Source organism: Mastomys coucha, unplaced genomic scaffold (assembly GCF_008632895.1).
Source record: "Mastomys coucha isolate ucsf_1 unplaced genomic scaffold, UCSF_Mcou_1 pScaffold6, whole genome shotgun sequence".
Lineage (NCBI taxonomy): Eukaryota > Metazoa > Chordata > Mammalia > Rodentia > Muridae > Mastomys > Mastomys coucha.
The window spans coordinates 74,732,942-74,749,730 of NW_022196912.1; the positions used below are offsets into that span (position 1 = coordinate 74,732,942).

A 16,789-nucleotide genomic window follows, 5' to 3' on the forward strand; every position below is an offset into this window, starting at 1 on the left:
AAAGTGGTTTTACCAGTTTGTAATACCACTAAAAATGGAGAAGTGATCCTCTTTCTACATATTCTTGCCAACATGTACTGTTGCCTGTGTTTTTGATCTTAGCCATTCTGATTGGTGTAAGGTGGAATCTCAGAGTCATTCTGATTTGCATTTCCTTGAATTCCAATTTTTTTTGGCTCTGTACCCCATGTTTTAATAGGTTTATTTAATTCTCTGAAGCCAAACTTCTTGAGTTCTTTGTATACTTTGGATATTATTCCAATATTGTAATTTGCCTTGCTTGCCGGACAGCAGCAATAATGACAGAACACTGAGATTTCTCTCGCAGTTTACTCAGGAATTTTCTTTTGTGTTACAGCTCTCCTAGATTCCTAAGTGTTACAGCTCTTCTAGGTGTTACGGCTCTTCTAGGTGTTACGGCTTCTTCTTGTGTCCTAGGTGCCGCGGCTCTTCTTGCTTCTGTGAAATGGCTCTTCTTGCGTCTAGGTGCTGTGGCTCTTCTTGCTTCTGTGGAATGGCATCTGCTCTTGCTTCTGTTTAGTGACCCTGACTGCCCAGAGAGAGCTCCTTATATACTCGAGCCCAAGCTCTCCTGGTCCTCCTGGATTGGTCCCCAGCAATCGCCTCATTAGCATACACCTGCTTGGGAGGTGGGCATGCGCAGAGGAATCGTCTATCGCTGCTGCTGCCGCCATCTTGGATTCGATCATCTGAGCGGCTGCCTATACAATATGAGACATAGGGTTGATGTAGAGCTTTTCCCAATCTGTGGGTGTCTTTTTGTCCTATTGCCAGTGTCCTTTGCCTTATAGAAGCTTTTCAATTTTATGATGTCCCTTTTCTCAGTTGTTGATCTTAGAACATGAGCCATTGGTGTTATGTTCACAAAATTTTCCTGTACCAGTGTGCTCAAGGTTCTTTTCCAATTTCTCACATTATCTTCAACTAGAATCAGCTTTATGTGGTGGTGCTTGAACCCCTTAGACTTCAGCTTTGCACAGAAAGATATGAATGAATCAATTTGCATTCTTCTACATGCTGACTGCCATTGAACCAGTACCATTTGTTGAAAAGGCTGTCTTTTGCCCACTGAATGGTTTTGGATTCCTTGTCAAAAATCAAGTGAGCATAGGCATGTGGACTTATTTCTGGACCTTCAATTCTATTCCATTGATCTATCTACTTGTCTCTGTACCAATACCATGTGGATTTTATCACTATTGCTCTGTATTACAGCTTGAGTTCAGGGATGGTGGTTTCCCTAGAAGTTTTTTTAGTTGTCGAGAATTTTTTTCATTATCCTGAGTTATTTGTTATTACAGATAAACTTGAGAATTACTCTTTGTATCTCTGTGAAGAAGTGAGTTGGACTTTTGATAGAGGTTGCATTGAATCTGTAGATTGTTTTTGGTAATATAGCCATTTTTACTATGTTAATTCTGCCCATCCATGAGCATGGGAGATCTTCCATTTTCTGTGTTCTTTTTCAATTTCTTGCCCATAGACTTAAAATTTTTGTCATATAGATCTTTCAGTTGCTTGATTGATATCACAGCAAGATATTTTATATTATTTGGGCATATTGTGAAGGGTGTTGTTTCCCTAATTTCTTTCTCAGCCCATTTATTCTTAGAGTAGAGGAAGGTTACTGATTTGTTTGAGTTAATCTCATACCCTGCCACTTTGTTGAAGTTGTAGGAGTTTGCTGGTGGGATATTATGGTTGCTTATGTATTCTATCATATCATCTACAAATAGCGATATCATTTGTATCTTTTTTATCTGTTTTTGTTGCCTAATTGCTCTGGATAGAACTTTGGGTACTCTATTAAATAGATAGAAGACTGGGAAGCCTTATCTTGACCCTGGTTTTAGTGGAATTGCTTCGTTTCTCTCCATTTAGTTTGATATTGGCTATTGGTTTGCTGTGTACTGCTTTCCTTACATTTGCATATAGACCTTGAATTCCTGATCTCTCTAATACTTTTAATATGAAGGGTATTCTATTTTGTCAAAGGCTTTTCAACACCTTAATGAGATGATCAGGTGTTTTTTTTTTTCTTTGACTTTGCTTATATAATGCATTATGTTGATGGATTTTCATATATTGAACCATCTCTACAAACTTGGGATGAAGCCTAATTGGTCATGATGCATAATCATTTTGGTGTGCTCTTTGGTTTGTTTTTGGAGAATTTCATTGCGTAGTTTTGCATTGATATTAATAAGAGAAACTAGCCGGGCGGTGGTGGCGCACGCCTTTAATCCCAGCACTTGGGAGGCAGAGGCAGAGGCAGGTGGATTTCTGAGTTCGAGGCCAGCCTGGTCTACAGAGTGAGTTCCAGGACAGCCAGGGCTATACAGAGAAACCCTGTCTCAAAAAACCAAGAAAAAAAAAAAAGAATAAGAGAAACTAGTCTCAAGTTTTCTTTCTTTGTGGGTCTTTGTGTGGCTTAGGTATCAGTGTGAATGTGGCTGCATAGAATTTATTAGGTACTGTTTCTTCTATTTCTATTTTGTGAAATATTTTGAGACATGTTGATATTAGATCTTTGAAGATCTAATAGAATTCTACAATATGTCTCCATATCTCCTCCTATGGGTATTTTGTTCCCTCTTCTAAGAAGAAGTGAAGTATCTATACTTTGGTCTTCTTCCTTCTTGAGCTTCATGTGATCCGTGAATTGTATCTTGGTTATTCTGAGCATCTGGGTTAACATTCACTTATTAGTGAATGTATACAATGTATGTTTTTTGGTGATTGGATTATCTCACTCAAGATGATATTCTCTAGTTCTACCCATTCGCCTAAGAATTTCATGAATTCATTGTTTTTAGTAGCTGAGTAGTAGTCCATTGTGTAAATGTACCATGTTTTTTGTATCAGTTCCTCTGTTGAGGGACATCTGGGGTCTTTCCATCTTCTTGCTATTATAAATAAGGCTGCTATAAACACAAACCCAGACACTTTTGTGCATGCCAACAAGTGCTTGCTGACAGGAGCCTGATATAGCTGTCTCCTGAGAGGCTCTGCATGTGCCTGACAAATACAGAAATCAATGCTCTCAGCCAGCCATTGAATTGAGCACATGGTCCTCCACACACAATGAAGGACCTAGAGAAAGGTCTGAAGGAGCTGAAGGGGTTTGCAGCACCATAAAAGGAACAACAATATGAACCGACCATTATCCCCAGAGCTCCTAGGGACAAAACCACCAACCAAAGAGTACACTTGGAGGTACCTATGGCTCCAGCAGCATATGTAGTGGAGGAGAGCCTTATCAGTCATCAATGGGAGGAGTGGTCCTTGGTCCTGTCAAGGCTTGAAGCCCCAGTGAAGGAAAATACCAGGACAGGGAAGTGGGAATGGGTGGGTTGTTGAGCATGTGGAAGAAGAATGGGATAGGGGGTTCTTGTAGGGGAAACAAGGAAGGGGATAACATTTGATGTAAATAAAGAAAATATCTAATTAAAAAATGAAAAAAAGAGAATTTTACACTACAACCATTTGTTCTTGTTGTTGTTGTTGTTGTGTACCTGGAGGCTTTTAATGACTGCTTCTATTTCATTATTGATTACTGGACTGTTTAGATCATTTCTGGTATATGTCTTGAAAATCCTCCATTTTACCTAGATTTTCCAGTTTTGTTGAATGTAGAGTTTGTAGTAGGATCTGATGAATTTTTTTTTTTAATTTCCTCAGTTTCTGTTGTTATATCCCCCTTTTCATTACTGATTTTGTTAAACTGGATACTGTCTCTATGCCCTCTGATCTGACTAAGGGTTAATGTATCTTGTTGATTTTCTTGAAGAACCAGCTCCTGATTTTATTGATTCATTGTATAGTCTTCTTTGGTTCTACTTGGTTGATTTCAGCCAAGATTTTGGCTATTTCCTGTACTCTATTCCTATTTGGTGTGTTTGTTTCTTTTTGTTCAAGAACTTTAAGGTATGCTGTTTGGTATCTCACACAGGATCCTTCTAATTTCATTATGAAGGTACTCTGTACTATGAATTTTGTCTTAACACTGCTTTCATTGTGTCCCATCATTTTGTGTATGTTGCGCCTCTATTTTTTTTCAATTCTAAAAAGTCTTTAATATCTTTCTTTATTTCTTCCCTGTCAAAGAAATCATTGAGTAGAGAGATTCTCAGCTTCCATGTGTATGTGGGCTCTCTATTCCATGTGTTGTTATTGAAGTCCAGTGTTATTCTGTGGTAATTTCATAGGATATATGGGATTAATTCAATGTTCTTTTATCTGTTGAGGCTTGTTTTGTCGCCAATATATGGTTAGTTTTGGAGAAAGTTCTATAAGGTGCTAAGAAGTCATATTCTTTTTGTTTTAGGGTGAAATGTTTTATAGATACCTATTAAATCCATTTGGTTCATAACTTCTTTTAGTATTAGTATCTCCATTTAATTTTTATTTCCATTATCTATTTATTGATGTGAGTGGGTTTTTTAAGCGTCCCACTATTATTGCCTGAGATTTAATCTGTGTTTTGAGCTTTAGTAACATTTCTTTTACAAATATGGTAGCTCTTGCATTTGGGGCATTGATGTTCAGAATTGAGAGTTCATCTTGGTGATTTTTCCATTGATGTGTTTCTAGTGCACTTCATCATATTTTTGATAACTTTTGAATGAAATTTTATATTATTGTACATTAGAAATGCTACTCAAGTTTGTTTTTGGAACCATTTGCTTGAAAAAAACTTTATCCATCAACTTTGAGGTATTGTCTGTCTTTGACACAGAGGAGTGTTTCTTTTATGCAGGAAAATGCAGGGTTCTGATTATATTAGGAATTCAGTCTGTTACTCAAAGTGCTAACTAGAACAATAAGACAACAAAAAGAGAACAAGGGGATACAAATTGGCCAAGAGAAAATAAAGGTATCCCCATTTGCAGCTGATATGAAAGTATACATAATTGGTCCTGAAAAACCTACCAAAGAACTTCTATAGCTGATAAACAACGTCAGCAATGTGAAAGGATATAAAATTAACTCAAATAAATCTACATTCATTTATACAAAGGATAAACTGGCCAATGAAGAAATTAGGAAAACAACCCCCTTCACAATAGCCACAAATAATATAAAATATCTTGAGGTAACTCTAACCAAAAAAGTGAATGACCTGTATGACAACAACATAAAGTATCTCAAGAAAGAAATTGAAGAAGATCTCAGAAAATGGAGAGATCACTTATACTAATGGATTGGCAGAATTAATATAGTGAAAATGGCCATCCTACCAAAGGCAATCTATAGATTCAATGCAGTCCCCATCAAAATTCCAACACAATTCCTCCAAGTTGCTGAATAGCCAATAGAAGCTTAAATGAGGTAAATATAACCATCATCCAAAACAAGTAATGTTTTTTTTTTTTTTTTGGCCTGGAGGTTTTTTTTTAATTTTATTTTTTAACTTTTATTGCATTATAATGAGAAAAGTTACATGGTTTCAATTTATCTGAATTTGCTAACATTTAAAAACATATTTTAAGTAAATAGAATTAAATTACATTCTTGTTTCCCTTTGTACCCCAACTTCTCCCAGAGACCCCCATCAATGCCTACAATATCTTTTTTTGTCATAATCTTTAAAATTTATAAAATATTATAACAATAAAAATGAGAATTATAAAAGTTGTTTGATATAAAAAATACTCAGTTTAACAGTCTTATGTAAATGCTTGTCTACAGTAATACTGAAAATACATACGTTTTCCTCAATATAAATTTGAAATAACTCCAAACATATTAACTATATATTTCAAAATAAGACATCACTACTAGTATTTTCTTAAATGAACATAATTATATAAAGTCTTTTGTTTGTTTGTTTTGTATTTAGTAGAGCTTAAAATCTAGGCTCTTACTGTGGAACAAGCCCAAAATAAGAACAATTTTTAGACATTGGATTTCATTGTAATAAGGCTGTACTTCAATGACCCTCACATCACCAAAGGATTTTACCTCCATTGTAGCTAAGTTGAGAGTTGAAAGTTCTGCTGCGCCTAGGAATGAATTGTAGGCACGATGTTTGGATACAGACTTCCTGCTATGGTCAAAGCTATTTGACTTGAGTGAGTGACTTTATTCTCAGCCCACAGAGAATAGTTTACATTCATTTAAGAAATGCTGTGTATTAAGATGGCCTATCCATAAAGTCATTCACCAACTGTTTCAATGAACAATGGTTCTGCTTGGAGGGTGGCACAGACATTAGGTGAGGGTAAGAATATGGTTTATTGGCTGTGATTATTTGGAAAAGCATTCATCTCAGAGAAAGAGTAACTTATATAGTCCTCTTCTTCAAACTTGGTACAAGAGTTACAAACTCAAGCAAAGCATTCAGTCTCACTCTTTGTTGTTCTCTTACAAGCCCCTTCCCAATTTAATTGTCTACATTTCTTTTGGGTATATAAATACTTTTGAAATATGTAAGCTGTTCTGAAAGCCATAGTATAGGGTAAAAACATGAAATAAACAATACTACTAATAGAGAGGCTGAGAGGGGAGAATCAAGATTTCAAGACCCTTATGTTGTACCCAGCAAGACACTGTCACAAACAAGCTGAAAGTTTTTATGGATTGTACAATATTGGACCTATTTCTCCAATTACCAAATTAGAGAGACCATTGGATGACAATCAACAAATTTGTAATTCCTCATATTTTTGGATTTCAATCAGTTAGGATATGTTGGTAATATTAATATTAAGATATTAAGAAAAAGTAACTGTTATTTCCTGTTGTTTTTGTTGTAAGAGGTAGAATTAGGTTTGTGTGGGTTTTTTTAAAGATTATTTTCTTGCTTCTTATAGGGTGTAGTTTCACTCCTTATGTTGATTTTTTCCATCTATTATCCTTTGTAGGGCTAGATTTGTGGAAAGATATTCTGTAAATTGTGTTTTTTCATGGAATATCTTGTTTTCTCCATCTATGGTAATTGAGAGTTTTGCTGGGTATAGTAGCCTGGGCTGGCATTTGTGTTCTTGTAGGGTCTGTATGACATCTGCCCAGGATCTTCTAGCTTTCATAGTCTCTGGTGAGTAATAAATAGTCTGGTGTAATTCTGATAGGCCTGCCTTTTTATGTTACTTGACCTTTTTCCCTTACTGCTTTTAAAATCCTTTCTTTGTTTAGTGCAATTGGTGTTTTTATTATTATGTTATGGGAGGAATTTCTTTTCGGGTGCAGTCTATTTGGAGTTCTGTAGGCTTTTTTTATGTTCATGGGCATCTCTTTCTTTAGGTTAGGGAATTTTTCTATGATTTTGTTGAAGATATTTACTGGCCCATTACATTGGGAGTCTTCACTCTCTTCCATATCTATTATCCTTAGGTTTGGTCTTCTCATTTCATCCTGGATTTCCTGGGTGTTCTTGGTTAGGAGCTTTTTGTTTTTTGCATTCTCTGTCACTGTTGTGTCAATGTTTTCTATGGTGTCTTCTGCTCCTGAGATTCTCTCTTCTATATAGTTGTATCTCTTGTATACAACTCCTGATTTCTTTCCTTGTTTTTCTATCTCTAGGGTTGTCTCTCTTTCTGATTTCCTTATTGTTTCTATTTCCATTTTTAGATTCTGGATGATTTTGCTCATTTCCTTTGCCTGTTTGATTGTGTTTTCCTGTAGTTCTTTAAGGGACTTTTGTGTTTCCTCTTGAAGGGCTTCTAGCTGTTTACCTGTGTTCTCCTGTATTTCTTTGAGGGAGTTATTTATGTCTTTCAAGTCCTGTATCATCATCATCAGAAGTGATTTTATATCTGAATCTTGCTTTTCCAATGTGATGGTGTGTCCAGGACTTGTTATGGTGGGAGTATTGAGTTCTGATGATGCCAAGTAATCTTGGTTTGTGCTGCTTATATTCTTATGCTTGCCTCCTGTCATTTGGTTATCTCTAGTGCTACCTGTCCTCGCTAAATCTGACTGGAGTCTTTTCTTCCTATGATCCTGGTTGTGTCAGAACTCCTCAGAGTCAAGCTGTCTCTGTGATCCTGTGATTCTGGGGTCCTGTGATCCTGGGCTTGTTAGAGCACCCGGGAGTGGAGCTTCCTCTGGGTGTTTTGAGATTGGCTGTGGAGCTTGCAACCAAGGTCTGCTCAGGGCACTGAATGGCCCAGACAAACCAGAAGGAACCTGAACCACTGGGCTGGTGGAGTTCCTGTGTGCCAGCTCCTGCTGGTCCCAGTTACTCCCGGTGTTGGGAGAGATGTTGGGTCCTCCTCACCTCTGATCCTGGGTATATTAGAGTGCCTGGGAGTGGAGCTTCCTCTGTGTGCTGTGGGACTGGCTGCTGAGTTTGTGCCCAAGGTTTGCTCAGGGCATTAGCCCAGAGACTCTCTAGTTGATAGCCTCTTTCAAAACGTCTTTCTTTCTTTCCTTCTTTCCTTCTTTCCTACTTTCTTCCTTTCTTTCTACCTTTCTTTCTTTCTACCTTTCTTTCTTTCTTTCTTTCTTTCTTTCTTTCTTTCTTTCTACCTTTCTTTCTTTCTTTCTTTCTAACTTTCTTTCTTACTTTCTTTCTTTCTTTCTACCTTTCTTTCTTTCTTTCCTTCCCTTTTTGTTTTTCTCTTCTCTCTTTCTCTCTTTCTTTCTTTTTTTTTGTTTTTTTGTTTTTTCAAGATAGTGTTTCTCTGTATAGCCCTGGCTGTCCTGGAATTCACTCTGTACAAGTAATGTTTTAACACATGGGACTTATTTCGAGTACAAAAGAGAAAAAAGAACCAATATGTTCACAGAATCATCTTAGTAGTCAGGTCAAACTGTAATAAATTCACCACAGCTAACTTTCTTCTTACATAACCCCCTGAAAGTCCTTTCTTGAACCAGTAAAGGCTTCTCACTGGCAGACACCAAACATACTAGATCAAGGAAAAGAAGAAACTTCATCTTATGTATCTTCTCTTTTTTCTAGGGCTTAAGAGTATAGTCATTCAGCTGCTGGTAAAAGGATGAACTGAAGAGGATCACAAAACATTTCAGTTTGTGCAGTGTGCAGTGAACCTGCTAACTGATATTTTAAATTAATTTTAAGAACAGTTTGGCAGATTGGATAGTAGTATTTGTAAGTGTCTGGCATTGTTTCATTTTAACCAATGAGATTAGAATTCAGAGGATTGTAATATAAATGTTCCTGATTGTTGACATTTAGAAACAGACAAAAAGAGCAAGTTGGTTTGGTGATATAATATCCACAAAATAACATAGACTTAATGGAATATTTCAAAACCATTAATGTTGACCAGTATTATTTTCAGGTTCATATATGACCAAGATCTACATGGTACCTCTTCATTCCCAGTTTACTATAAAAACTTCTATACATAGGTCACATTGAGATTATTTCACAGTCATATAAAGTAATTTCATAGTTCTACAATATATCAATAGCACAGGGCAAGGTAAAAAAGAAGCCCAACAGACAAATTTATATTCATTTTGATGTGAGGAATAAAACACATTTTAATTTCTCCACCAAAAATTTCTCCTACTGGAATATAATTAGCCCTCATAACCATGATTCCCACTTTTTAAACATTCATGTATACTATCTTGTTTTATTCCAATCAGTTTCCTATCACCAGATTTGAGAGTCTTGTAAGGTTCATATTGATATTTTCTATCGGTCTCTCTCTCTCGGCCTGTGAGTCAGGATGTACCTCTCTGCTACTGCTCAAGCTCCATGCCTGCTGCCACACTCTTTGCCACCATAATAATAGATTGAAACTATAAGAAAATTAAGACATCCAGTGAACATCAAGAGATAATAAAGAACAAGATTGAAAAATCTCATCCCAATAAATTGAGGAAATTGGAAATTTGTTGGTTTTAATGTACTTTTATGGGGCAGTATTATACATTTTCAAAATTTTTTGTTTGCTTTGTTTTGTTTTGTTTTTCAAGACAGGGTTTCTCTGTGTAGCTCTGGCTGTCCTAGAACTCTGTAGACCAGGCTGGCCTCAAACTCAGAAATAAACCTGCCTCTGCCTTCCAAGGGCTGAGATTAAAGGCATGTGCCACCACTTCTAGGCTTCCAAAATTTTGATATATAGTGTATTTTGGTCATAGCCATCCTCACATTTTCCTTTCAGATTCCAAAATTTGTTTCCCAAATATCTCATATCTTCCACTCAACTTCATTGTAATAAGAATTTTGGATTTTACTTTCTTTAAAACACATAGACATTTATGAATGTACTTTCAGTTAATGCAGGTGTGGAGCTCCTTCAAATTTCCCAGTACAACTGACTACCATTTTCCTTATCATCTAGCAGGGTCATGATTTTGCCAGCTTCAGATAGTTTTTATAGTTGTGTTATATTTGGAACTCAGGGACCTTCTTAGGGAGTATATAAATCCTAGGTTCGTGAGGGATGTGTTGGGTATTGGTAATTTGTTGTTGGTCCTGTATCTTGGAAATTCAGTGGGATTGGTTGTGGTTTTGTTAATTTTATTGCTCAAAGATGACACAAGAATAAAAGTAATGGGATACTAGATTCAGAGCTCTCTCTCCCTCTTACTCTCTTTCTCCCTTTTTTCTCTCAGTCTCTCTCTTTCTATCATTTATTTTCCTTCAATAAAGGAAATTCTGGGGGAGTTACTATCCCTGACCTCAAGCTGTACTACAGAGCAATAGTGATAAAGACCACATGGTATTGTTACAGAGGTAGCCAAGTCAATCAATAGGATAGAATTGAAGACCAAGTATAAAACAACGCACCTGTAGAAACTTGATATTTGACAAAAAAGCCAAAACAATTTAGTGGAAAAAAATAAAGTGTCTTCAACAAATGGTGCTGGTCTAATGGGGGTGTGCATGTAGAAGAATGCAAATTGATCCATATTCATTACCTTGTACAAAGTTCAAGTCCAAGTGAATCAGGGAACTCACAATAAACCCAGATACATTAAATCTAATACAAGAGAAAGTGGGAAGTGGCCTTGAACACATTCACACAGGGGGGATTTTCCTGAATTGAGTATCAATGGCTCAGCCTCTGAGATCAACAATTAACAAATGGGACTATGAAACTGAAAAGACTCTGTTAAGGTAAAAGACAGAGACAATACGACAAATTGGCATCCCGAAGTTTGGGAAAAGATCATTACTAGCCCTACATCCAATAGAGGGCCAATAAACTGAGTAGACAAATAACTCAATAAGTTAGACTCCAAAACACCAAATAACTCAATTTAAATATTGGGTACAGAGCTAAACATGGAATTCTCAACAGAGGAATCTTGAATGGCTCCTAAGCACTTACAGGAATATTCAAATTCTTTGTATCATAGACATGAAAAATCCTCAAAAATTTGAAATAGTTCTACATGAAAAACTAGCTACACCACTCCTTGGCAGACAACTAAAAAATACTCAACCATAACCCCAGGGACACATGGTCCATTATGTTCATAGCAGTCTTATTTGTAATAGCCAGAAGCTGGAACAATCCAGATGTCCCTCAACAAAAGAGTGGATATATAAAATGTAGTTCATTTACACAATGTAAAACTAATCAGCTATTAAAAATAAGGAAATCATGAATTTTGTATCCCATTTTGAAGGAGAACAAACTAGTCATGAGAGGCAGAGAAAGGAAAGGACCTGTGTGAATAAGGTGAAGAGGAGCAAAGGGGGACAGAATAAGGTATTGGTGGGGGGCAGGAGAGAATGCCAGGGATCCAGGGTAAAGAATGAAAATTTGTAGCTGCCAGGGATGGGAATAATGAGAACCTGTACATATTACCAGAGACCTGAGATGTGAGAGGCTCCTAGGACTCAATGTGGATAACTCAGCTGAAAAGCCTAACATTAGATAAATGGAATCTGAAAAGAACACGTCCAGGAGATATATGTGTCTGCCAGTTGTGAGATGGAATTACTAACCCATCTTCATAATTTTTACCCAGAATTGTTTCCTGTCTAAAAGAAATGCAGGGATAAAAACTAAGCAAGATACTCACATGAGTGTCCCCTGAGAGGCTTTACCAGCAGCTGACTGAGACAGGTGCAAATACTTACAGCCCACCATTGGCCTAAGGTTAGGACTCCTTTGGAAGAGTTAGCAGCTGAAGGAGGAGAAGGGGATTGCAACCCATAGGAAGAAGAATTGTATCAATTAACCAAAACCCTTCAGAGCTCCCAGAGACTCAACCACCAACCAAACAGCACATATGGACTGCCTTGTCTGGCCTCAGTTGGAGAGGATGCACTTAATCCTCTAGAAATTGAGGCCCCATGGAAAGGGGATGCTGGCTTGGGTGAGGTGTGAGTAAGTGGGTGGATGGGGGAGCATCCTTTCAAAATCAAAGGGGGGATTGGGTGAAGAACTCAGGGGGTCTAGCTTTCTTTTTAAGGTGTATTAATATAAAATTAATACATTTAAAGTTATTTTATAGAGATAGGAATTTTGTATTGTTTTGTTTTTATTGTATACTAAAAGAAATGTAAAGTTCATTTGTTACACTATATTGCTCACATGCTGTTTGTTTAAAATATGATGTAAAGTTCTAATTTTTGTTTTTTATAATATTTTTATTGTATGTAAATCATTAATGTTAGGACAAACAAAAATTTTTAAACAAAAGGTGGAGTATGGAGTAGAAATTTTTGGATATCTCAGGTGATGTCCACTCAGGTGATATTTTAATAAGACAGATCCACATGGGTTCTGCTGAGGTAAGACCCAGGGTGGGACACATGATGTTTGGAGAAGGTAAATAGGATTCAATAGACAATGATTGCAAGGTTGCATAGCTAGCTTTGCAATGATTCATCGTTCTTGCATTTTTATCTTAACTGATCGTTAATTCATTGAAAGAGGTTCAGCAGAAATTTTCTAGTGTCCTAGCTTGTCCTGGTCTCTGTCACTGACTTTTGCAGATTCAGCAGAGGACTGGTGATTTCTGCTATACATAGCCACAGCTGCTGATTCATGTAAGGTTATCACAACACTACTGAACTAGACTGATAGTATTCTGAAGAACAGAATTTGGAATTGCTCCAAATAACTACTTCTAAACAGATCCACATCCACTTGTACGGCCTTTTTTCCTCAGCTTTGGATGGTGGGTAGAAGGGTGCTTGAAGCACTTGAGATCCTTATTAAAAGTAGGTTTAAAAGATTCTAAGCTTATATTTAAACTGAAAAAGTCCCTCCATTATTATAGAAAATAGTTCTTGGATTTAGAAGTTCGATTTTTAATTCTCACGGAAAAAGAGGTAAACAAGAAAAAAGGTAAGGTCATGACTCAAAGATATTGTCCTGAAAGGACAAGGTGGTCAGTTATTCTATAATATCAGCAGGTCAAAGTGAAAGCAAGCACAGCAAAAGGATTTGCAAATTTAAGTTCAGTTTTGAAAGTATTTTAACAATAAATATCTAACTTTGAAAAGGTAATAGTGGTAAAATAAACATGACACTGACAAATTTATTTTTTTCAAGGAGAAGATTTTCAAGAAAAAGCCTGTTGCTCTGAGTGAAATTAACTAGGATCTCTCTGTTATATACCGTGGGAGTGGTGATCAAGGTCATAATTAATTTCTTGTATTTATTTTTACCCTTAACTTCTAGATATGATTTAATAAAAACGTTGATGGTCAGTATATGTGCATCTTGAGGATTAAAAGTAGAAGTGACTGGTAGACATATATAAAATTTAGATTTGTGATTATTTTAAAATTTATATAAGATCACTTTTCAAGATAAATAATGAAATAACTGGTCCTCTCTTACTTACCACAGATTCTAACCTTTCAATAAGAAGAAAATGGCTGAGAAATTTACATGGCTTTCTTATACCTCCTTAAGCTATAACAAGTTGTTTAGTTATGATTGTGTGTAAGTTCTTTGGAATGTTATGTTTTCTCCTTCATGTATAATATGTAAAGTATTTTTCAAGTAAAGGTATTAGAAAATATACTTTTTAAAATAATCATTCATTAAGAGAAAAATAGAAGTTACTCACACTGTAATATTTATGCTACTTGAAAGAATTTGCTGGAATATCTAAACTGTAAGAGAAAAAATAAAATATCTTGGAGTATGTCATGCTTAATTCACTGTGTGTGTGTGTGTGTTTGTGTGTGTATGTGTGTGTGTGTGAGAGAGAGAGACAGAGACAGAGACAGAGACAGAGTGAGACATAAAGTGTATTTGATTCTTTTCCCTGATTTTTTTTTCTTTTTACTTTCTCTCCACCCACCAAAGTGTTCCAGTAGATTCTTATAGGTCAGAGGAAGTGAAGGCCCCACTGAATCCAGCTTTACTCCCTCAAACAATAGTCTGCTGAGTGATAAATTGCCAACTCTATGCCCTCATCTCAGTTTAGCCTAACCTGACAAGACTGGCCTTTAACATGGCCCTTTAAGATATTTTTAGAAATTTCCTGAAGGAAACCATACAACAACAGAAAAGCAATTTAAATACCTGATATCCTTTGGGCTTTATATAATCGTAACTCCCACATTTTGAAATGTACAAGATATTATGATTCATGATAGGGGAATGAATGTGAGTTTGATGCTGGCTTCAGATAAATTCCACTGCAAGTTGTGCAATGAGTTCTTTAATAAAAAATCTTTTGCAATATTGATATCTATGTAATTAAGCCTGCATAAAGCCAGTAATTATTTTTAATAACAGTAGGTATTACAGAAATTCCTGAGTGACAATTGTGAAAACTTTGTGTTTACAATCATGAATCGATCTCAGACTTTATTTAATTCCAGTGACTAAAGAATAGTGACTAATACAAAGTTTCTGATCATGAAATCAATTTCCAATTTAGGGCATGCATCTGTAAGGTAAGACAAAGAGGGAGACAGTTTATATTTATTTATTTATTTATTTATTTTGGTTCTTTTCAAGGCAGGGTTTCTCTAAATAGCCCTATAACCACTGCTTGTCTGGGAGACAGTTTAAATTACTATTGGATTTATGTCTTTTTTTTTCATGTAAAATTTTTATACTACTGGGATGGAAAACAAGAATCTTTATCATTTGCTGTAATTTCAAGTTATAATTACTTTAATTTTCCAGGAAGCAACTTACCTGTTTCATAGACATTTTCAATATTTTTCGTAGGAATTCTGAGTTCCTGAGTCAGCTTCATGTATTCTTTATGCATTTCTTCAGTGATATTTGCTCCAGTTGCTGCAGTACATGGAAGAAAAGTCAGAAGAGAAAATCCCTATAGCCACACTTCATAGTCTAAGTTCATCAAATCTTCTTAACGATTGATAAATCCTGCTACACCACCCCATCCTCCCTACCATAAAGGTGATTCCAGGCAGGGAAACATTCTGAAATCATATCAGACATTCTTAATTGGGATAAATGAATAACTCTCCATCTAATCATATCTAAGTCATTGATTTAAAATCAGGAATATTAAAATTATTGTTATAGTATTCAAATTATCCCACATAATTCAACTTGAATTTCACATAATCATGATTAGACTTGAAATAGTAAACACATTCCTGCACCACTGTCTCATGAAACAAAATGAAGGGGACACAATTATGCTGTAATTTACAAAAAGATAAAAATGTTTTCTCCCATAAAAGATTTACATACCCAGTGCTCCTGATAGATTCACATTGTAATTCAGATCATTAATAAATTCAGTTACAAATAGGATAGTGGTGTTAGAAGTAAAATATATCTCAATAAAAAATGCATTTGGGACTGGAATAAATAAATTTTTATTTATAAGTTCATTAAATAGAGATTCCTATTTATGAATTACTTAATGCTTAGGTTTGAGATTTTTTTATAAATAGAACATTGTGAATATTCTTTCCCCCCTAAAAATATGGGTGTGTGCTCATCCACACTCTCATTCAAGTTCATGGAATCTTTATTCATTGATTATCATTATATGCTTATATTTATAATATAATAGTTATTTTATATTATACAAATCAAGTATAAAATACTTTTATATAAAATAGTAATTATGAAATATCAAATATTTATTCATAAATATATCTCTTTCAGTTCATATAATATAACTTAGATGTGTCTCATATCTTTTTAAAATTATATTTGCTTAAGACAGCGTTGAAAATTCTTTCAAAATAATCCCATTATTATTAAGATACTGCAACATAGCTTTATTTACTTTTTTATTAGGTATTTTCTTTATTTACAATTCAAATGATATCTCCTTTCCTGATTTCCCCTCCAAAAAAAAAATACCTGTTCTATCCCCCTGCTCACCAACCCACTCTCTCCTGCATCCTGGCCCTGGCATTCCCCTACATTATGGCATAGAACATTCACAGGACCAAGAGCCTCTCCTCCTACTGATGACCAACTAGGCCATTTTCTGCTATACATATGCTGCTGAAGCCATTGGTCCCACCATTTGTACTCTTTGGTTAGTGGTTTAGTCCCTGGGATCTCTAAGGGTACTAGTTAGTTCATATTGTTGTTCTTCCTAAGGGGCTGCAAACCCTTCAGCTCCTTGGGTTTATTCTCTAGCTCCCTCACTGGGAACCCTGTGCTCAGTCTAATGGATGGCTGTGAACTTCTACTTCTGTATTAGTTGAGCACTGCCAGAGCCTCTCAGGAGGAAAGATTGCTTTGTAACAATACACTTCAATGAAAATTATATGGAAAGTTTTGCTTTCTCAGTACTTACTTTGAATAATAGTCATCCACTAAAGAGATACCACTGGGAGGTACTTCCACAGAGAATACTAAATCACCCAATATTATGTCAGTATTGTGCAACAATCATTAAAAATATTTTTAAAGCAATTCCC

At 35.7% G+C, this 16,789-nt stretch overlaps 1 pseudogene; it reads right to left on the reverse strand.

The window, feature by feature from the left end:
- LOC116081032 overlaps nucleotides 1–16,789 on the reverse strand; it is a 116,402-nt pseudogene that overhangs the window by 63,287 nt on the left and 36,326 nt on the right.